Raw genomic sequence first — 552 nt, forward strand, 5'->3', positions numbered from 1 at the left:
AGAGCAACAGGGCTTTGCCTGGGTTTATCAACCAGAAAGCTTTGCCCTCTGGGTCCGTGTTATCTGGCAAGATTAGCAAGCCTCCATGTTTGGTGCAGTGACATTTCTGTCGCAGCATGATTGATCTTTTAAGTGCCTTTCTAGTCAGTATCAAAATTCCCAAGATTTATCTTAATACCTTGGACAGATGGCTTCTATTGATTAGAATGGAAGTTATGGAGAGGGGATATATGGGGAGTTCCTTGTAACTGTTTACAGAGCAAACAGTTTCCATCTGCTCTCTATTTTATTGCTAAGCAAAGGATCACTCAGCTGCAGAATTTAGCAGATGACCATTGGGTTCATTTGAAGCACATCCCACCAGTTGTTATCCCACCTGCCTCTGCTCAAACATACACAGTTTACCCAACACCTGGAGACTTGTGGGGTCTCCACATATGGTTCTGAGCTCTCTACACATTTCCAAGGGGGGGTGTCTCACCCTGGAGGTGTTTCTGCCTCGCCCCCCACATTCCATGCTCAGAAGAAAAGACAAGAGTACTCGCATGCACA

Source organism: Lonchura striata, chromosome 3 (assembly GCF_046129695.1).
Source record: "Lonchura striata isolate bLonStr1 chromosome 3, bLonStr1.mat, whole genome shotgun sequence".
In the NCBI taxonomy this organism is placed as follows: domain Eukaryota; kingdom Metazoa; phylum Chordata; class Aves; order Passeriformes; family Estrildidae; genus Lonchura; species Lonchura striata.